Source organism: Carcharodon carcharias, chromosome 20 (genome assembly GCF_017639515.1).
Source record: "Carcharodon carcharias isolate sCarCar2 chromosome 20, sCarCar2.pri, whole genome shotgun sequence".
In the NCBI taxonomy this organism is placed as follows: Eukaryota; Metazoa; Chordata; class Chondrichthyes; order Lamniformes; family Lamnidae; genus Carcharodon; species Carcharodon carcharias.
Genome location: NC_054486.1, coordinates 13,932,021 through 13,954,441, shown reverse-complemented (window position 1 = coordinate 13,954,441; position 22,421 = coordinate 13,932,021). Strand labels below are relative to the sequence as shown.

The window sequence follows — 22,421 nt, the reverse complement described above, 5'->3', positions numbered from 1 at the left end:
CCATTCGCTCCTGACAGTATACCACTGTGCTTCCACCTCTGCTGGGACAGGACAAAACCAGCGACAGTGACGGTGGAGTATGGGACGTTAACTGACAAGTATTCTGCTTACCATTCTGCAACACCAGGACCATTGTTCAAGGACATGCCTATAAAAGCACAAGCAACAGAATTTATCTAAAAAAGTAAAGGTGACCAGGCAAAGATATTGATTTCGATATCTGGAAGTGTCAAGAGAATATGTGGTGTTTTATGTGACGAAATACTTGGATGATTCCGGTTTCGGAGATGGATGATTTCTGATTACAGTTTTCCCAGAGTTAACACGGACAGTGATAACATCAGGACTGGATCTAAAGTCTGCAATATTCAAGTGTTCCATTACAGGTATGCCACACTCTCTTGTAAGGTCTTGAATGTCAAGAACGAGACTCCTGGGGCAAACAGCAAAGGAATGGGAATATATGGTTGAGGAATAGTGCATGGAATGAACCCTTGACTTGTGGCACTCGATGCAGACGTAGTACTCCACATTCCAAAGTAACCGAGGCTGTCTGGTGTTCCAGTACTTCCAATGGTCATGTGCAACTGTCAAGAATGGGCAACTATGCAGTGGGTCTTTAACTGCAATGTGTACCATTACTGCATGTTCTTGAAGCTGACCTTTAGATGTCTAAATTACCTGCCTTAATTCCTGATTAGCCACCGTCCCCATGACCATTTGGAGCTTCTGTGTGCTTTTTTTTTATTTGTTCTTAGGGTTTGAACGATGTTAGCAAAGCCACAGTCATTGCCCTAACAAGGTGGTGGTGGTGCTGCTGCCTTATTGAACTGCTTTCGGGATATTCCCACAACGGCATTAAGTAGAGAGTTTGCAATATTTTAACCCAGTAACAAAGAACAGCAAATCTGTCCAAATTTGGATGGCACGTGACTTGGAATGGCCCTGCGTTCCTCCAACATTGCTAATTTTCTGTGCTGCCCTCGGGCTGAATGTGCCTCAGCCAGTAGGTGCATTTTCATTGGTTCAACCAGCAGACTTGGAGCACACCCAATACCAAATCCAGGAAGCCGATACTCCACTGAAAGTGTTGTTTTGCTCCTCCCCCATCCTCTTGTGGAAGAGCATTTTACTGGTAATGATTTAATTGCTTGGACATTGGAATTGGCACCTTCAGAATGCACAGATAATCTTCCCTTTCGGTGAACAAGTTTGCATTGTCACGTATTGCAATAAGCAAGTAGTGTTCTTTGTATTTCGTGACTGAATGCTTGAGAAATACTGCATTTGTGTGAAATAGAATTTGTGTGTGTGCATGAATATTGTGAGCATGGGTAGCAAGTTGCATCCACATTGGTGTGTATACAAACCAAATAAAGCAACAGTTTGACTCCATGTTAAAAAGAGCTTGGTATATTAGGACCAGATTCATAACCACAACGGAAATTATGTTTGCCATGGATCTGTCATAAGATGAGCAAGTAACACGTCATTTAAATATTGTATATTAAATACTGCTGGAACAAGCTTGCCTCTGCATAGTTAGCTTTATTCAAGATTAGGGTGGCTATTAGTCAAATAGAAATACTATGAACCGGTCTGTTAATCGGTGACTAAGGAGAAAATGAAACCCAGGCTGTAGGAAGGATAAGACCTAGATGTTTGTAGAACTGCAGCTAATGTAGCAGCAGGGTCAAAGGGTCTATGGAGCTGTAACCAAGGGAAGAAGGAAGTTCCCTGCCTTCCGGAGCTGTTCATTTCTGGGATGGGAAAGGTGAGTTGAGTAGAAAGAAAGTGGACACTTGTTGAACTGCTGTGGTGGAAAGCTGTGACTAAAAATAGAATGTGTTGGCAATGAAACAAACACGTGCTGTAACGAATGATGTGCAGGCAAGGTGTGTTAGACAAACAATGTGCCAAGAGATTAAGTCGTGTAATATGAAGACAAATCAGTGGCTTATCAAAATGATCACAGCCTAAGGCATAATTCTACCTTGTAACACACTTCTGAGTGTTTCATCCTAGAACCAGACAGTAGCTGTTTTCCCTTATGGTCTTTCCCAGCTGCATTTTGAATCCCATTTCAAATGTTCCTTGCTTGAAACTTGTTAAATCGCACTTGATCACTGGCCCTACAGTGAATTTATAAGTCAGCTGCTGGCTTGAGTTGTGCAGCATTTACTATTTGCTTGTGCAGATATGGCTGTGACAATGTTTATTTGTGGAGACTGCTTGAAGACAAAGGCTTCAGCATGCGACATTTTCATACAAAATTTGTAAGTCTCCTGCGATATTGCTCAGGGATGGCTCAGGAGCTCGAGTTGGTTATTTATGGAATGTTATTTATGCAGTGGATTGGCCATTGCAATTATGCAACAAGTTCAAACAGATGAAAAGACTAGCATTGCTATAGAACCATTCACAACCGCAGGATGTCCCAAATGCTTTACAGCCATTCAGGTACTTTTCAAGTATAATCGCACTGCTGTAACATAGGAAATGCACACATCAGGCTACTAAAAAGAGTAATGTGGCAGATGATCTGTCTTGATGATGTTGGTGAAGATATAAATCTTGGCAGCAGGGATAACTCCCTTGCTCTTCTTTAAAAAAGTAACATGGGATCTTTTACACCCCCCTGAGAGGCCAGTTGGGGCCTCAGTTTAGCATTTCATTTGAAAGATAATGCTTTCTCAATATTGCTCAAGTATTTTGCACCCAAGTCTCCGAGTGGACTTGAACCCACAATCTTCTGACTCTGATGCATGGGTACTTCCACTGAACTGCCTTTGACAGCCTCTTCAGAATTTATTACGTGGCCATTTTAAGAAGCCAATTTGCTCTTAGTTCTGAAGTCTTACTGCTGCTGAAAGGTCCATGTCTCGAAGACTATAGCACTCATACCATCAGGCTGCCATTCATTAAGTTTTATTCTTCCCAGTTGCGAATTATAAAGTATTGCTGTGTTATTTGGTTTTTTTGGTGCGATGAGCACCGTTTGGCTTCAAGATAACATTTGCGCTTCATGCGTACACGCTGCTGGTGATGGCCATGCTGGATGGAGATTTTTTTGGTGAGGGCGTTAGTGCGCACGCATGGAGCATACGTTGGAATTTAGACAGAGCAGTCTTGCTGGTTTGGAGTTCAGTGCTTCAGCTAGTGCCCTATCTTAAACTCGCACAGCTGAACATGTGTTTAGCCACAGGAAAAGGACCCTCACCACCAGCGTTACTTGTAGGTTAGTCACTGATTGATTCCTACTGTCTGCTGGATTTGCACAAGTGTTTGATGGTTTCGAGTTGTATAAAGTTTATAGGGAGTAATATGTTAATTCTAATGACTGTATGTTAAAGAAGAATGAGCCTAAACCTTAAAACAGCTTTATTTCCAAGACAACAAAGTAAATTCACAGACTGCCCCAGTTCCTCCCAGACACTCGAGTGAACAGATTTGTATAGTCTTGCAATGATTCCCTAATCCTTCCCCAGTTGGGGACAGCTGTGCTTAATTACCAATTTAAAGCATATATTCTGTTGCAGCGCAATTTCAACATTAACATAATGTGGCACGTGCTGAAGGACTTTGTGCAGAATCCTTGAAGTCAGGACAAACACTTGCTCCCATTCATGGGTATTGTAGTGTGGATTCTCTTTGAACTAAAGCATGGCAGAGTGAATGAGTAGAGGGGGCACATTTTTACTTCCTATCTGTAGCTTGACCAGTCCCCAGCTTGGCTCATTCTGGGATCTGGACAGGTAGACCTGTCACTGAAAATTGAATCCTCCTCACTCTATTTCTGGTTAAATTAGAAACCTGTTCTTAAATGGGTAGAACAGTCCTTGTTGGACAACAAGGAGAAAGCTTGCCAATGCCCAGTGCTGATAAGCGGCAAATTTTTATCAGATTAAAGAGCAGGAGTTCTCTTAAATATATTTGGGGCTGATTTAAATCATGTTTTTTTTGGTTAACCCACGCACAAGTTATCTTGGCTACAAGGAGCAAGTTTGCAAAGCACACTTGCCAAAAGCGAAGTCTGCTAATATAGATCCTGCAGTTAGAACTGGAGTTGAGTACAATGATGGGTTTCAATTTGTGTCAAACACCAGCTTAATTGAAAAAAAAAAGCAGCTAAGTAACCATTAAAGTAGGTTTGACCTCTAAATCATTATCATGAAGTTATTTTAAGAGTAAAGATTTTAGCTAAGCACCATTTGTATGTGTGGTGTTAATGACACTATTTGTGACAGTGAGGTCAGGGAAACTTGTAAGGAAGGAGGAAAACAGTAAATGTACCAATAGGCGACCTGTAGTCAGGCACAAACCAAGTGACAGATGCCACCTCAGCGAAATGCTATAGATCTCTCCTCAACTCCTCCCAGACGCTTGTCAAACAGTGAGCCGACTGGCCTCACTGAACTACGTCTTTCACACGAGAGTTTCCAAACGCCACTATCCAAGGACTCGCTTTGGAATCTTCTCCCAAGCCAATGCTTTCTCTCGGATGCCTTCCGCAAGGGTTCACCTCCCAAAGAGTTACAGACCTTTAGTTGTCTTATTTGGACCTTCTTGCCTCTTGCAAGCTATTCTTGCTTTAAAACTGCTTTCTTCAGCTTCTGTGCCTTTAAATCTGAAGCTTGGAGCCTTTCTCTCTACCCCTCATTCTTAACTTCACTTAACAGGTCCTTTTCCATGTTCCTGTCCTTCCTGTGACTGGCAGGTCTGCTTGGGACTTTCCCCTGTTTCTGTCTCACTCCTTTGGCTTTGATACCTCTGGTTCTTTTGCGAAATCTACAGCTCCCTCTCCCAGTGTCCAGTCTCTCTGGGGTCCTGGTTTCAAACCAAAACACCCTGGTCCACTCCTCCATCACCCCCTACTCCTCAACCCCCTCCTATGGCACCACCCCATGCCCACGCAAAAGATGCAACACCTGCCCCTTCACTTCCTCTCTCCTCACCGTCCAAGGACCCAAACACTCCTTTCAAGTGAAGCAGCATTTCACTTGCATTTCCCCCAACTTAGTCTACTGCATTCGTTGCTCCCAATGTGGTCTCCTCTACATTGGAGAGGCCAAACGTAAACTGGGCGACCGCTTTGCAGAACACCTGCGGTCTGTCTGCAAGAATGACCCAAACCTCCCTGTCGCTTGCCATTTCAACACTCCACCCTGCTCTCTTGCCCACATGTCTGTCCTTGGCTTGCTGCATTGTTCCAGTGAAGCCCAATCGCAAACTGGAGGAACAACACCTCATCTTCCGACTAGGGACTTTACAGCCTTCCGGACTGAATATTGAATTCAACAACTTTAGGTTGTGAGCTCCCTCCCCCACCCCACCCCCTTTCTGTTTCCCCCTTCCTTTTCTTTTTTTTCCAATAAATTATATAGATTTTCTTTTTCCCACCTATTTCCATTATAAAAAGAGAAAAAGAAAAAAAAAAATATTTATTTATTTATTTATTTTTTACATCTTTTATGCTCTCCCCACCCCCACTAGAGCTATACCTTGAGTGCCCTACCATCCATTCTTAATTAGCACATTCGTTTAGATAATATCACTAACTTTAACTTTAACACCTATGTGTTCTTTTGTTTTATTGTTGTTGACATCTTTTGATGATCTGCTTCTATCACTGCTTGTTTGTCCCAACAACCACACCCCCTCTCCACCTCTCTCTCTCTCTCTCTCTCCGCCCCCCACACACACATCTTAAACCAGCTTATATTTCAATTCTTTCTTGGACTCGAACTCAAGTTCTGTCGAATGGTCATGAGGACTTGAAACGTCAACTCTTTTCTTCTCCGCCGATGCTGCCAGACCTGCTGAGTTTTTCCAGGTAATTCTGTTTTTGTTTTTGCTTCTATCACTGCTTGTTTGTCCCAACAACCACACCCCCACTCCACCTCTCTCTCTCTCTCTCTCCGCTCCCCACACACACACCTTAAACCAGCTTATATTTCAAATCTTTCTTGGACTCGAACTCAAGTTCTGTCGAAGGGTCATGAGGACTCGAAACGTCAACTCTTTTCTTCTCCGCCGATGCTGCCAGACCTGCTGAGTTTTTCCAGGTAATTCTGTTTTTGTTTTTGTTCAAAACTTAAAACTGCTGTTTCTTTGCTTCTTCTTTGTGTCTGTGGGAGGGACCAGCCTCTCTTGACTCCTGTTGCTAGGCAACAGCCAAATTCCTCTTCTCTTGGTTGCTTAACTTAGCTTAAGCTGTAAAACACTCATTAGAAATGCAGTTGCCTTTTTAAAGTGAAACTAAAATTCATTTGACCTTTTCTTAACACAGAAACAGAAATACAAATCAAACTTAAACTTTAAAGCTAAAACTCATTCCTGACTTCCACAAAATACAAATATAACTTACTTAAACTGTCTCTGTTTCTTAACACAAAAGAGAATCTAACCATCACCCTATGATATTCAAAGGCACTACCATCACTGAACCCCCCCCCCCCCCCCCAGCTTTCAATATTCTGGGAGTTAACATTGAACAGAAACTAATTGGGCTAGCCGTATAAATGCTGTGGCTACAAGAGCAGGTCAGAGGCTAGAAAGCCTGTGGTGAGTAACTCACCTCCTGACTCCCCGAAGCTTGTCCACCATCCAACAGGCACGAGTCATGAGTGTGATGGCATACTCACCATTTGCCTGACTGAGTGCAGCTCCAACAACACAAGAAACTTGACACTATCTAGGAAAAAGCAGCCCGCGTGATTGGCACTCCATCCACAAACATTCACTCCCTCCACCTCTGACGAACAGAGGCAGCAACGTGCACCATCTACAAGATGCACTACCAAGGCTCCTTAGACAGCACCTTCCAAACCCACGACTACTACCATCTAGAAGGACAAGGGGAGCAGACACATGGGAACACCACCACCTGGAAGTTCTGCTCAAAGCCGCTCATCATTCCTGACTTGGAACTATTTCGCTGTTCCTTCACTATCATTGGGTCAAAATCTTGGAGCTCCCTCCCTAACAGCACTGTGGGTGTATCTACACCACATGGACTGCAGCGGCTCAAAAGGCAGCTCACCACCACCTTCTCAAGGGCAATTAAGGATGGGCAATAAATGCTGGCCTAGCCAGTGAAGCCACATTCCATGAATGAATGAAAAAAAGGTCAATGAGTTTCAAAAAGTGTGGTTTTTGAATGTGTTCGGTTTTCGGACGGACAGATAAAGCATACCCGACCTGTACATAAAACAAGTTTGTTTCACGTTAAAAAAACATGAGCCATTAGTCCTGGATCTTCCCAACATCATAATGTGCAACTGAGGACTCTACAATAGTTGGCAGTCTTGTTGATTTAGTTGAACTAATAACTTCTATGATTCACCATCATCCTTTCAACACAAGCAGTGGCTTAATTTTCCCAGTTTGTCAGAAAATTAATAATGATATTTCAGTGGTTGAAAGTACTTGCCCACGTGGCACTGAGATAGTCAGATTCTCCGTGCTGTGTTATTGGCCAGTCTTAAGTTGTTGTTGGTCAGGGGTTACAGGTGGCATTAGGATCCTTGAACATGGGACATGGGAAATCTGCCCCTGGGCCCTGTCAGAAGGGCACATGTAAGTTTGGGAATCTCAGATGAGGACAGGATTTGTTTGCATTGGTTATCTAACATCCCTAGACCAATATGCGGAAAGATGTCTGCTTGGCTGTCTATGGGATTGTCATCGTCACCATTTAGATTTGATAAAGATATTCAAAATTGTGAGGAGCCTGGGCAGAGTAGATAGGGAAAAATTTTTCCCACTGGTGGAAGGATCGAGAACAAGAGGGCACAGATTTAAAGTAATGCAATTGGCAAAATGAACAATGGAGACATGAGGAGAAACTTGTTCATGCAGTGAGTGGTTAAGGTCTGGATCGCAGTGCCTGGGAGTGTGGTAGAGGCAGATTCAACTGAGGCATTCAAGAGGGAATTGGATTATCACCTGAAAAGGAAGAACGTGAGGGGGAAAAGGATGGTGAATGGCACCAGGTGCATTGCTCATCCAGAGAGCGGATGCAGACGTGACAGGCTGAATGATCTCCTGTGCTGTAAACAACTCTGTAATTCTGTGATGTTTACGCTGCACAAAGGCAGGTCCTTGGCTCATTGCTGATGCTTCATCCTGAGCCGTTTCCTTGGCTGTTCTTCCTCGATGGTGGATTGTCATTGTCTTCCATTCTCTGAGGCAGCTCCTGAGTGTACCTCAGCCAGAATGGGAATGGAACCCACGCTGTTGGCACGAACCTGGACCACATGCTGGCCGTCTAGCCAACTGAGCTAATCGCCCACCCACCCCCACTATGGGATTGTGCCTCAGCATAATCTACTGCTTGCAGGAATGGAGAGAAAATAACAGTATGGGATGCAGGGAATTACTCTTGTAAACATGGAAATTGGTCAACAGCTAATTTATCAAAAGACAAGTAGCTTCACGCACTAGGTAAAATTCACAACTAGTAAGGTCATGGAGGGATAAGAGATGTTATTCTAAACTGTGAAATAGCACACTTACTGAAATACAATATTTTCTGCAACAGAAAATAATAATACGATAACGCATTAATGATCAGATTGTTACTAACAGCAGTCTTGGTGCTGGTAACATTGCTGGCGAGGCTAACCTGCTGCTATTGGAATCTCTGAGATGCACCATAACAGGTGAGTTTTTGTGGGGTGCCTCTTGAGATGACAGCATGCTGGTAGCAGTATAAACATGATCACAGATACAAATCTTCTTTGGCTGTGGGTAGGCAGATTGGTGGTGTGGCAGAGCAGACTTGGAAAGATTGTTAATGTTATGTAATTGTATGGTTAATGTTAAGGATAAACATATGGAGGGTATTGATTGATTAAGTATCTTGAGCACATATAAAGAAGGGCTTGCCCCATCAGTGGCTGTCACCCCCTTTACTTTATTTTTTTGGTTTTACTAAAAAGAGAACATAAAGAGGGACTGCCCTTCTAAGGGGCTGTCAATTTATGTATTTATTTTTTATTGGTCTACTTGAAAGAGAGTCATGTTGGTACTCGAAGGAGTATAAAAAGGGACTGCTGGGACTGGGCTGGTTGGCAGGAAGGAGGCAGAGATACGTAATGCTGCTGGTTTCTGCGAATAGACTGACGATCGGGAAAAGGATTTGAGTCCAGATTCATTCTTCACCATCTGGTTTGGATTCCTTATAACATGATTGATTTTGTGTGGCTGCCCAATGAGCAAATAGTAATTTTCAAATAACTGCCTGTTTGTCCATTTCTCCAGTGCCGTGCTATCCACCAACAGTATTAAAGGGTGGCTCCCACTGCATGGCCGGCCCTGCTCAATCTGGTTATTGAGGTGACTTTAAAAAAGGCAACAGTGCTTTATATCCCCTGGAAGCCCTCAAGCTCCGGTTCTTTGCTTTCAGGAAAGATACCTTTCAAAGACCAATGTTGCTGCTTTCCCACAGGAGTGTGAAGAATTGATGTCTCTGCTCAAACGGGATAGACTCTGAATGCTTCTTTTCTTTCCCTTAGGTAGACGACAGCCCGGCCTTGTTAGAAAAGCTCCAACTTGGGTTTGCTGGTAGCCTGTGTTGAGGTAAGCCTGGATTTCTTCACCCCTGACCCTGTCGGAGAGCGTGAATTGGGAGTAAAAAACATACACCGCTGTCCAAGGTCAAATGTAATTTATTTCTTCGCCATGGTGAATGTTTTACCTGTGACCCTATATGCCATTTTTGAATTGTCAGATATTGCTGTAAGAGATTGAAAGCAAAATATGAAGTGACAACATTTTAAAATCAGTGGCAGTGGTTTTTAGTCAGAATATTGCCCCAGACCTTAGGGCAGTAACTTGCCGGTAATTACTCCGAACAGTGTGCCGCAGTGAGAACTGTTATTTTAAATTTTCTGGTAAACCATTTCACTGTTGAAGTTGCTCTTCTTCTGGAACACAGTCAGTTATGCAGAAATAGTAGAATTCTGAATAGAAATAGTTTAGCAGAGTATTGTACCTCTCAAGCATATTACTGGATTGATTGCATTTCATGCAAGGTAAAACCCTTTTTAAATACATGGTTGCTCTGCCCATTGAATCGTATAGGCCTCAAATAGAATTCTGCGCGCATTATCTCTGGGCTGATCTGATAGATACTATTCACAGACAGTAAGTTACACTTCACTGAGTAACTGTATTTCAGTACAGCCCTGCTACATTTGCTTAATTTTTGTTTGTTTTTTTTTATATTTGCTTTCGGGATGTAGGTATTAAATGCACGGGAACACCACAACCTGTAAGTTCCTCTTGAAGTCGCACACCATTCTGACTAGGAGCTATATCGCCGTTCCTTCACTGTCGCTGGGTCAAAATTCTGGGCCTCCCTCCCTAACAGCACTGTGGGTGTGCCTACACTGCACAGGGACTGCAGTGGTTCAAGGAGGTGGCTCACCACCGCCACCACAAGGGCAACGAGGGATGGGCAATAAACACTGGCCTAGCCAGTGACACCCATGTGCCGTGAAAGAATGAAAAAAAGGTGAGCTTCACTGGCAAGACCAGCATTTATTGCCCATCCCTAGTTGCCTTTGAGAAGGTGGCGGTGAGCTGCCTCCTTGAACCGCTACAGTCCCGTGTGGTGTAGGTACGCCCACAGTGCTGTTAGGGAGGGAGTTCCAGGATTTTGACCCAGCAACAGTAAAGGAATGGCAATATAGTTCCAAGTCAGGATGGTGAGTGGCTTGGGTGGGAACTTGCAGGCGGTGGTGTTCCCATGCATCGGCTGCCCTCGTCCTTCTCAGTGGTAGTGGCCACGGATTTGGAAGGTGCTGTCAAAGGAGCCTTGGCAGCTTGCTGCAGTGCATTTTGTAAACGGTACACGGTGGAGGGAGTGAATGTTTAAAGTGGTGGATGGAGTGCCAATCAAGCAGGCTTCATGATTGTGAGCATTGCCAGTAAAGAAATACATATCTTTTGACACCCAGTGTTCACATTGAATACTCGCTGGTGGGCTATATCATGGACACCATGTGGTATCATTGAAAGATACTAATCTATCTTTGCTTTGATGTAACAAGATACCTTAATCCTAACCTCGCAAAAGCACTATATGCCCAGTCACTACAAACATGCAGGTTCTCCACACTGGTAGCTTTCAATCTCTTTTTATGCCCTCTCTGCATGAGACTATCAAATACTGGCACTTTGCACTGAATCATGGTGACTGGCATGATGTGGACTCAGTGCATTAAGGACTGGACTGAGATTGAGCAAAGCCATTTCACATTGGATTAGCATGGCTGACACTATACATCATGGGCAGATGGTGGTGTAATATTAATGTCACTGGACTAATAATCCAGACGCCTAGGTGAAATCTCTAGGGACACAGGTTCAAACCCCACCATGGGAGCTGGTGGAATCTGAATTCACTTAATTAGTCTGGAATATAAAGGTAGTCCATGAAACTATCATCCATTGTCATAAAAACCCACCTAGTTCATGAGTAACCTTTAGGGAAGGAAATCTGCCGTCCTTACCTGGTCTGGCCTACATGTGACTCCAGACCCACAGTAATGTTATTGACTCTTATCTGCCCTCTGGAATGGCCAAGCAAGCCACTCGGATCAAGGGCAATCAGGGATGGCCAATGACACCTACATCCCATGAAAGAATGATAAAAAAACGCTCAACAAAATCCACTTCCCGAGCATCCCACTTCATTTTTTTTTCTTAAGTGTGTTTGCCTCAAGTGCTGAGAGGTGAGAAAGTATCAAAATATCCTGTAAAATTTTCCCTGGCCAAACAACTTATCAGCTTCTCCATTTATAGTTCTTGGTCTGTATGCTTGTGTTCTGTGCCAATTCACTCAGGAAAGAATCAAGCTGGCCTGAATAGGGTTGGAACCAATTTGCATTGGAAGAGCAGTTTTGCATACTACATTTGCTTTTGTGACTTTGGTTATTCATTAATGTTAACTAAGGTTCAGTGGTTGCACTCTTGTCACTGGGCAGGGGGGGCGTTAAAGTTTCATTCCAGAGACTTGAACTTGGCTGATGCTCCAGTGCAGTGCTGAGGGAGTGCTATGCTGCAAGAGGCGACATGAGAGGTTAAACACAGGCTCTGTCTGCCCTCTCGGGTGAATACAAAAGATCTTATGGCACTATTTCAAAGGTGAGCATGGAAGTCCTTGGCAATTTATCCCTTAACCAATATCACTAAAATATGTGCATAAATTCACTCCCACATTTCCTACATTACAACAGCGATTGTGTTTCAAAAGGCACTTCCTTGGCTGTAAAACACTTTGGGACGTCCTGAGGTTACAAAGACATTATGTAAATGCTAGTCTATTTATTTCTTTTGAGAATTGATGACCATTGTCAGCAACGTTCCTTTTTGCTCTATCGTGTCCTTGTGCATCAGACAAACTGCTTCATGTGCTGTTACCCAGTGCAGTGCATGCCAATGGGTGTAAGTTAAGTTGATCTTGAGCCTTTCTGATATTCTCAGGGGCAAGATTTAAATTGGAACAGTTCGGCACGGGGCACTGCCATCAGCCTTTGCTGCAATGTCGCTTCTACTTGAAAGTCATTTTTATCCAGAAGCACAACAGTTTTTAAAAAAAATCCCATAAACTTGTGTCACATGGAAAAGTATCTTTTGAGCTGCCGGACTTGAGAATTCTAACTGCTCTGCTTTGCATCGCCAGTAAAGCAACAATTTGAAATAACTGTTCAAAGCAAATTCTGCTGTTTTAGAAACCAAATTGAACACAGGGATGTATTTTTTTATTCTCTCTCTGCATCAGACATACTGTTCCGAAGCATCCTTGTTCTCCTTAGAAGGAGCTGTCCGACTAGTTTTGACATGATGTGTTCATCTCCTTTCATGCTGTGTTCCAGCCTGTAATATCGTCTCAACAACTGAAGCCTCTCTCGAACCTGAAAACAGCATCATGCGTGAAACTGGCAACCTGCTTGCAACTGTTGCGATTCTCCCTCACCACAAGAGGTGAGATCGATGTACAAAATATGCTGCGAAGCATATGCCCATTTTGGATATGGCAATGCAAGTAGGTGGAGAAGAAAACATTCTCCTTCCAGACATGCAGTCTTCCCATGTTAATGTATCATAGACACTGCTGCTGAAGCCCAGAAACAAAAGCACTTTGAGAAAACACAAACCATTCCAATTAATGTAGAACAGGCAAAACTTTGCATTGACTGAGCTTAAAGACTAACTTCGCGCAAAATGAACTGGTTTGTTCTGGTCAAAGTCGTTCATGTTGCTGTTAAGTTTACTTTTAGAATTTCCTTTAGGTTTGCAGTTAAAGATAGTCAGGTCTGCGCTCTATTACTATCTTGTCTTTAGAATGAGGTGTTAAAACACGGCTCGGCCTGTCCTCTCAGGGGGATGTGCAGGATCCCACAGTATTTGAAGAAGAGCAGGGGAGTCCCCTGGTCACTTTTTCTTCTTCAAGCATCATTTGGAATAAAGAACACGGTTTTCTGCTCATTTATTTTGTTGCTGTTCATGGCAGCATACAGGGCACAAATTAATTCCTAGATCACAACAGTGACTACTACACTTCCAAAGCACTTCCCTGGCTATAAAGCACTTTGCAATGAGGTCAGGAAAGGCGCTATATGAATGCAAGTTCTAGCTCTCTACTTTCTGAGGAAATTCCTATGTCAGAATGGTATGCAGCAGTGTATAAAATGTTTGAAACTATTGGGATATCATCCGAGTATCTCGGAACTAATTTTTAAAAAATATTCATTCATGGGATCTGTGCATCACTGGGTAGGCCAGCATTTATTGCCCATCCCTAATTGCCCTTGACACCACCACCTTGAAGCGCTACAGTCCATGTTGTATAGGTATACCCACAGTGCTGTTAGGGAGGGAGTTCCAGGATGTTGACCCAACGACAGTGAAGGAATGGCGATATAGTTCCACATCAGGATGGTGAGTGACTTGGAGGGGAACTTGCAGGTGGTCGTGTTCCCCTGTGTCTGCTGTCCTTGTCCTTGTAGATGTTAAAGGTCCTGGGTTTGGTAGGCGCTGTCAAGGGAGCCTTGCAGTGCATCTTGTAGATGGTACACACTGCTGCCACTGTGCGTCAGTGGTAGAGGGAATGAATGTTGAAGGCGGTGGATGTGGTGCCAATCGAACAGGCTGCTTTGTCCTGGATGATTTTGAGCTTCTTGAGTGTTGGTGGAGCTGCATTCATCCAAGCAAATATCACCTTTTAACAAGTGCTTTACTAAGTGCTTCCAAGCTCCACTAAGTCGTCAACCAGTTGCTCAGAAATGTGAGTGATGTGAACACAGGAAATGGTTCAGGGAGCGCACTATTACATTGCAAGGAGCTACAGCGGGGATATAGCACTTTATGTGCCTTCAGTTGCAGCTCTTTCCTGTAGGCCAGGAGTAGAAGTGAGGCATTGATGTTGAATAAGAGAAATGCATGAAATCAGAACAAATTAAGACATTGATTTTGTTCAGGAGCGGAAAGCAGGGATTTGTCTTGCTTAAGGAAGGAAAGCAACTGGAACAATTGTGCATGATGTAGGCTTGATGATGTTTGTGTGGCCAAGTGATATTTTCATGTGACTAACAACCATCCCAGCACGGTGCATTTGCCAAACACTTTTGGAAAACAGCAGTGTTCTTTGAAGATTGTAGATATTTTAGAAACTTAGTCATGCAGATTTAAGAATAAGATGGAGTGGCGAGCAAAGTACCTGTGTGCCAAGACTCATTTTGCAAATATTTTTCCTTTTGATCAAAATACTGCAAGAGAAAGATGTCCTTTTACTGCCCAGCAATTGCATTGTGTGAACTTCAGATAATTGAATCATAATTTATGGTCATTCCTGTAGAGGTTTGAAGTTGCTGTTCTGTTGAGATTGTTTCGATTCATTTTTCTAAAACTCAGCCAGCTTATTCAACTGAAGGTTACGATGCATTGAGACCTCAAGGCTACAGGGAGTGTGAAGTGATTTGGTCTTGCCACCAATTTAAAAGCTGTGGGGAGTAAATTAGGTGTTAAGATACGAATGGACTCCTTCAGGCTTTGCCGCGATGTGTGAAGGGAGCCTGATCCTGGACTCAGGTTGCAGTTACACTTCAGCTGTGCTATCAGTGCAAAGCGAACCCAATTTACACCAATTCAAAAATTTCGAAAGCACCTGAGTGTGGATGTTTAAGTTCAGTTTTATTTTGCCAATATGATTGTCATTCTTAACATATCAGTTCAGACAGTGATAAAAGTAATTGTTAAGGGCGGTGTTGAAACCCTAGGAACTATTGGCAGAGCTGAAGGGAAAACTAAGCAGGACGCCTGTGTTTATGTCCCCTTTTGAGTAATTTTTACAGCTTTTTTTCTTAACCAATGTATACTGTGAACCAGAAAATACCAATGCACTGAGAAGGTTATAGTATTGAATTTTTTAGTTATGAACGAAAAGTTGCTTCGGATACTGAAGTGACTGGTGATTTTTGGTGTGTAACTAATCATTCCAGAATCATTGGAGAATTGCACAATGACAAAGATGATGAGCTCTCCAACCACTTGTGTACAGGGCCAAAAAAGTCCATCAGACATCCAAAAGCTAGTAAGTTTCCCAGAAATGAAAGTCAGAAAGGATGCAAAGAGAGACATGCTGCCAAAGCTTTTCATCCTGCACTCATCAGGACAAATGCAAGAATGTCAAATTTCAAACAATCACAATTTACACAAGAGAAAAGGGTGCTGATTGGTTGGCAAGTTGACCTTGATTGGCCAAGGTGTTGCCATGGTGAAAACAGTAGGGAACTACTGGTTACACAAATTCCAAGGTAATTCAAAAAAAAGGTAATGGGCTTGGACATATTCCTTTTGTTTGCAGAGAACTGAGCTTGGAGTGTCAACTGTGATTTGTGCACAAGCCTTGAGAGTGGCCTTGAACCCTTGGCCTCCTGACTCTGAGGTGAGAGTGCTACCATTGAGCCAAGGCTGACAACTCGGGCTGGATTTTCCCATTCGAGGCAGGAATCGAGAGGTGGGACCAATCCAGGCTTGCCTTCCTGCCTTTGTTGCCAGTCTATTGTGAGGTGGGGTTTTCACAGGGTCAGGGTCTTAATGGCCCTCAAGATGAGTCTCTTTCCCAATTAGTGGCTGGCGGGATGGGAATGGAGGTGGTGCACCAAGGAAGTGGTCCAATTTTTGGCCCAAATTGGCAGCCACTTCTGTGCATGGCCTTTTTTTTAAAAAAAGAGAGGATCCTCATGTTCAAAGTTGTCAGGGTATGGTAACTATAGTTTTGGTAAATATAGGACTATAGCTTTGAGAATAATCCCGTGTTGTTAGGTCACATGATCTGTGTAAAACAATGAGTTGTTATTGGGGGAAACTCTAGGGGAGAGTTCTTCTTTAGTTATAGAGTTTGCTACACACATGTAGCTGCTGCTGCTTGTCCTGTAAATAAAGTTAAATGTGTCCACCAAGAAAAGTTGCCTGGAAAATCAACTCTACAACAAACTGGCGACAAGGATAAATCAGATCCGGTACTGTCTCTTGCCCAGAAATTGAGAGTATCTAAATCCTTTGAAAAGAAAGGAAGATATACTCATCTGAGATGCCACAGTTTGGCAGAAATGATCCCCTTGAGCCAGCCACAGACGACTGGTCTCAATATATAGAACGTCTTGTGTTCTGCTTTCAAGCCAACAAAATCACAGGGGAGGAAAAGAGGAGAGCGATTCTCCTGAGTATTTGTGGCAGCAAGACCTACAGTTTAATTCAAAGCTTGACGGCCCCCCAGTGCCCCAGATTCGAAGACCTTCAGTGAATTAGTAGACTTCGTTAAGATACATTTCCAACCCAAGCCCTCAGCCACAATGCAGAGGTTTAGGCTCAATTCACAGAATAGAGCCCCAGGAGAAACTATTGTTACCTACATGGTGAAATTAAAACAAAAAATGGAATATTGTGATTTTGGTGAAACCCTGAACGACATGCTCAGAGATCGTTTGGTATGTGGCGTACAGGAGGATGCTGTTCAGTGAAGGTTGCTGGCTAAAGTGAATCTTGAGTTTAAGAAAGCGTTTGAAATTGCACTTTTGAAAACGCTGCAAGGGATTCACAAACGATCCAAAGAGCGCAAAATGGTGCCAGTTGGATGTGAACAGTCAGCCGAAAGTGGCACAAAAAGTCAGGACTCTGCCACAAAGCGGGAAACAGCTCCCGCTCACCGAAAGCTTAGAGGAAACAGCTTAGCAGAAAAGTCGAAAACTAATTTTTATCGATATGGAAACAATCATACTCCTAACGATTTTATTTAAATAGGTAGAATGTTAATTGTGTCACAGAAGTGGACACATATTGAAACATTGCAAAGTGAGATTTAAACAGGCTTCCATGCAACAATCGAAGTCCAATGAAGTGGAAGAGCCAGAAACAACCAATTCCGACATTTATTCATTATTCAACATGAAAGTTGGGAAGACAGAACCAATTATTGTCACAGTGCAAGGGAATGATAAACCATTAAAAATGGAAGTAGACACGGGCGCTTCTACCACTGTAATAGGGGAGCACACTTTCAGATATTTAAATAAAGGTAATCAACAATTAAATTTGGAACAAACATCTGCTAATGTACACAGGCAAAGAAATCCAGGTAAAAGGTAGCGGCAGAGTAACTGTTCATTATAGACACTAATCGGCACAGCCACCAGTGATGCTGGTAGCAGGTGAAGGACCAAACCTTCTAGGTCATGATTGGTTGAAAGAGATTAAATTAAACTGGTCAAAATGTTCCAGTGCGAGCAGGACTGCCAGAGCTGCTAAAAAAAAAATGACACCGTCTTCAAGGGTGAACTGGGAAAAATCCAAGGCCTGCAGGCCAAGATTTATGTGGACCCAGAACCAACACCTCACTTCTTGAAAGCAAGTATCATATGCCCTGAGAGAGGAGGTTGGTGTGAGTTGGACTGGCTAGAGAGGCTGGGTGTCATAAAAGCGGCTCAGTTCACGGAGTGGGCAACACCCATAGTCCCTGTCCTTAAACCAGAATAGACCGTCTGGATCTGTGGGTACTATAAACAAAGCAGCCAAACTGCACAGGGGACAGGTACCCAATTCCCAAGATTGAAGACCTCTGTGCCAAACTAGCAGGAGGGACAACGTATACAAAGCTTGACATGAGTCATGCATATCAGCAAATGGAGCTGGATGATGCCTGCCGAGATTTTGTGACCATAAATACCCACAAAGAGTTATATCGATATACACGTCTGCCCTTCAGTGTTTCCTTGGCCTGTGCCATTTTTCAGAGGATGATGGAGAGCTTACTACAAGGGCTACCTTATGTTGTACTGATAACTGGATTCACACAAAAGAAACACTTGGTTAATCTAGAGGAAGTCCTGAAATGATTTTTAGATGTAGGTGTGCACCTTGAGAAGGAAAAATGCACTTTTTCAGGCAAATAAAGTCATTTATTTGGGCCACTGGGTAGATGCCTAAGGGTTACACCCTGTTGAAGAGAAGGTTAAAGTAATCAGAGAGGCACCTGCACCTAAGAATATATCTGAACTTAAATCATTTTTAGGGATGGTAAATTATTATGGCCGATTTCGACCAAATTCATTAACTGTTCTTGCCCCTCTACATTCACTGCTTAAAAAAAAGCCAGCGTTGAGTTTGGGAGTCACCCCAAGAAAGAAGCCTTCATGAAAGCAAAACAGCTCTTACACTCTTCAAACCTGTTAGTGCATTATGACCTAACAAAAGAATTAGTGCTAACCAGCGATGTGTCCCCCTATGGAGTGGGAACGGCACTATCTCACAGGATGGACAATGATACAGAGAGGCCGATAGGCTATGTATCCAGGACACTTACCACAGCTGAAAAAGGACATTCTCAGATCAAAAGGGAAAGGTCTGTCGATATTTTTAGTGTAAAAATATTCCACCGATAATTGCACGGGCGACATTTCACGATAGTATCAGACCACAAACCGCTTTTGGGTCCGTTTAGTGAGGAAAAGGCTATACCTCCCATAGCTTCTGCATGATTACAAAGGTGGGTCTTAATTTTGGCAGCATATGAATACACCTTTGTACATGGACCAGAGATTCATATAGCCAATGCTGACGCCCTAAGTTGCCTTCCTTTGCGAGAGGACAATGACCATGTCCCAATTCCCCAAGAGCTCGTATTAGTGGTGAATTTCCTGGATTCCTCACCAGTCTTGTGCCAGGCAGATAAGAAACTAGATGAATTGTGATCCAGTCCTGCCTCGAGTGAGAGACCAAGGGGAGGATTTTCCCCTTGTCAGGCGGGCCCGGACAGTGATTTCACACTGACTGGCCAATTAACAGCCAGCCTGAATCGCGCGCTGAAACGCTCCACAGTGTCCAGGTGGGGGAGAGGAGAGGAGGGCGAGAGCAGAAGTCAGCTCATGCACGCGGGTGCGATTACAGAAAACTCCCTGAAGGCACAGAGCTGCCTCAGGGAGCTGAAGATTTTTCACATTTAAAAATAAAAGTTTTAAAAAAAAATAAGGAAAACATGTCCCCTCGTCACATGAGCAGGGACACATATTGCAAACGAGTTCTGATAACTTTTTATTTTATTTTTAAATTAACATCAGAAACCTCATCCCGCCTGTGGATGAGGCTTCCTCAAAAATCGAAAGGCCGCCTGGCCTACTCACCCGCCCGCCAACTGTAAGGTTGGACGGGCAGGGAGAAATTCTATTGAATTAATCGATTAACTGGCTTAACCGCCCTCTCGATTGTCGGCGGGCACGCTGCCGACTCCTTCACACAGCCGCCGACTGAAATACCGCATGAGTGTGCGCCCAGTGTCGACACGTGCCATTTCACGCTCATGCGTGTCGGGTTCACGCCAAGGTGAAAATTCAGCCCCAAGTGTTACATGGTTGGTTCAGGGAACCAATCTCTGATGAATTGAAGCCATTTTTCAACTGAAGACATGAGATGAGCAGTCAGGTTGGTATCCTATTGTAGGGTGCACGAGTAGTAGTTCCTTCACAAGGAAGGGAACCATTCTTAGTAGAGTTACACAGTGCCCATCCAGGAACCTCGAATGAAGACAAAAGCACCAAGTTATCTTTGGTGGTCGGGGATGGACGGCGATATTGAGAAGGTGGATAAAATACTGTGTGCAATGTCAACAGCTACAATAGTCGCTGGCGGCAGCCCCATTACACCCATGGGAGTGGCCTGGTGGATCCTGGGAAAGATTGCACATGGATTGTGTCGGCCCTTTCCTTGGAACCATGTTTCTACTGATTATGGATGCTCATTCCAAGTGATTAGACGTCCATGAGGTAAAGTCGCCAACGTCAGGCGTTACTATAGAAAGATGACACCAAAGCTTCGCCATCCATGGGTTGCCATAGGTAATCATCTCAGATAATGGTGCTGTGTTTACGGGTTCTGAGTTTCAACAATTTGCCAGTCTCAATGGCATGAACCACGTGAAGACTGCACCATACCATCCATCATCTGACAGACTGGCGGAAAGAACAGTGCAGACTTTTAAGGCAGGAATGAAAAAGTTAATAGGTGAATTGTTGGAAATTAGACTTGCTTGTTTCCTATTTCACTACAGAACAACTGCCCACAGCATGACAGGAGCAACAGCTGGAGACTTACTGATGAGGTGCTGTCTTCAGACGAGACTAAGCCTGATATTTCCCAATTTGGAGGAGAAGATGGAGAAAAGTCAAGGGATCAAAAAGCAACTCATGATTTGCATCATCGTGAGTGACAATTTACTGTTGGAGAAATAGTAAGTGTAAGGAATTTCGGTGGAGAACCTAGTGTAAACTCTGACCGGACCATTGTTGTACCACGTGGAAGTGGAGGGTTGGTTCACCCGTAAGCATGTGGATCATTTAAGAAGAAGAAAGATACCCCAACAAAATGACGTTCCACCTGTAACCATTGCTGATCCTGTGATTCCTGTTGCTCAACTAAGGATAGACATGCCCGATGTCTCTGTTGGAGTGGAAGACACTGAACTGCCTGTGCCTAATAAGGTACCTGATAATGCAGCTCCAGAGAATGTGGTTCCTGGCAAAAAATCGGAAGCCATGGAGCTATGATGTTCCACACGGATCAGGAAACCACCTGAAAGACTGGACTTGTAATTTCATGCCCTGTGTAAATATTGCAATGTCATGAGATAAATATCCTTGTAAACACAAAATATGCAGAGAAGTTAAAGGGGGAGGAATGTAGTAATTATAGTTTTGATAAACGTAGGACTGTCGCTTTAAGAATAATCCCGTGTTGAAAGATCACATGATCTGTGTAAACCAATGAGTTAGCAGCGTGGGGAACCTCTAGGGGAGAGTTTCTCTTTAGTTATGGAGTTTGCTGCTGCTGTCTTGTAAATAAAGTTAAATGTGTCCACCAAGAGAAGTTACTTGGAAAAACAACTCTATAACACAGGGAAAATGGAGAGTGGGGATGTGGGATACGTCAAAGGTTGGTTATTAAAATTTCATGGTTGCTCAGTAGGTTTTCTTCTCCAAATTTTTTCCATCAAATAAAACTATTTAAGCACAGTCGCCCGTTCGTGTTGGGCTACAACTGGTCAGCTTCAGGGAGATCCGAACAGCTGACCATCCCCATGAGAACCCCAGGAGGTCAGAAGATGAGCTGTTAGCGAGTTTCCTAATGACTTTAATCTATCCAATTGACGAGGCAGCAACTTCACGGTCCTGCCTGCCCCCCACTCTATTCACCACCACCATCCCCGTTTCTCCCCAACCCCCCTCCCCACCAATCCTTGGAAAAGTCAGCATAGTTGGAAATGGAGGCGGCAGACTGGCATCCAGGCCGCAAGTGCCATTTTTTTCTTTTGTCATCTCGCCTCCGTTCCGGAAAATCCAGCCCCTTGTGTCTTGCGTCTTGCAGACATCCTACAGTAAGCCCCCGCCTTACGTTGCCCCATTTCAAGTTGTTCGGCTTTAATGGGTTGAATAATACAGGTGGGTTGGGGGTGGGCAGCTGGACTAATGAGGGCCAAGTGGGAGGGGCGGATGTCCCAGTCTCTGGAGCTGCCAGCCAATCCGATTGGCCGGCAGCTCCATCGCAGCTCCCATCAGTCCCAACAACACCAGGAACGCATCAGTGCTCACTGTTGGGACTGCTGGAGAAGAAAGAACCCCAAGGCCTTGGATCCCCTGTCCAGGGTCAGGAGGGTGTGGGTAGGTTAGAGAGAGGGGCAGTGGGGAGCGAGGGGGTGGGTTTAAGGGAGGGAGCGGGTAGGAAGAAAGGAGGGGTTCGACTAAAGGGGGCCCACCTTGCAATCAGCAAAGGGCATTCGCCAGAAAGCGTCTTGCCCTTTAAGCACGAGGTAAAAATTGGAGCTTATCACCTCTGCCTTGCTGCCCACGTTAAATGCTTTGGCA

The 22,421-nt window shown here is 43.9% G+C and overlaps 1 protein-coding gene across 7 annotated transcripts in view; it reads left to right on the top strand.

The window, feature by feature from the left end:
- Positions 1–22,421, top strand: part of LOC121292720 (alpha-(1,6)-fucosyltransferase) — a 748,838-nt gene that overhangs the window by 428,702 nt on the left and 297,715 nt on the right. For 6 of the 7 annotated variants that reach the window (XM_041215043.1, XM_041215035.1, XM_041215036.1 and 3 more), the window contains one exon: positions 9,519–9,582. The gene's annotated coding sequence lies outside the window, so the exon portion shown is untranslated. Of the gene's footprint in view, positions 1–9,518; positions 9,583–12,886; positions 12,994–22,421 lie in introns of those variants that run through there. The other variant, XM_041215042.1, reaches the window with a different exon arrangement.